The sequence below is a fragment of the Helobdella robusta genome, assembly GCF_000326865.2.
Source record: "Helobdella robusta unplaced genomic scaffold HELROscaffold_45, whole genome shotgun sequence".
Taxonomy (NCBI): domain Eukaryota; kingdom Metazoa; phylum Annelida; class Clitellata; order Rhynchobdellida; family Glossiphoniidae; genus Helobdella; species Helobdella robusta.
In genome coordinates this window covers 419,702-420,512 of record NW_008705095.1, presented here as the reverse complement: position 1 = coordinate 420,512, position 811 = coordinate 419,702, and positions in this window count along the sequence as shown.

Here is an 811-nt window from a genome sequence, read left to right as displayed (position 1 = left end):
ACACGCACGAACACACAAACAAACAGACAGACAAACACATCACACTCCCTCTTTTTTTCCTTTTATTTTCTCTCTCCTTCACACACACACACACACACACACACACACACGCACACACGCACACAAAAATTTTATACCTACGTCTAGTTATACATTCGTCTTATATTTCCCAACTAACCATCCTCACCAACAAAACCTCACACGCTAATAGAACACATAATCAAATTTAACGACATCTCAAACATGCCTAATTCAAACAACACCCCTCAACAAGCACAAGTCACACATACATTTATGTACATACCAAACAATAATCGATCGCTCATACACCTTGCATTCATACAAACATGTATCAACACACACGTGTGACGTGTATACATACACAGATATACCAATGAAAAACACACATATACTCTCATAAACATTTATTCGTCTAAAGACACACACACACACATGCATACTTGAAGAGATATATGTTTGCGAAATATTGTTTATTAAGTAACAGCACATACGCAAACATACAAACATACACACAAACAGATACACACAAACAAACACACTCTCACTTACACAAAAATACACAAACAAACGCACACAAACAAACACACTCTCACTCACACACACACACACACAAATACACAAACAAACACACACACGCACACACACACGCAAAACACACGCGCGTACAAAAACCGGAAATAATTGGGCAAGCCAAATACAGACATAAGCAGGCATACGTTAATGAAAATGCGGCACTGCCAGCCATAAAAATAGAAATAATAATAGCAGGAAAAAAAAACTCCAGATATAA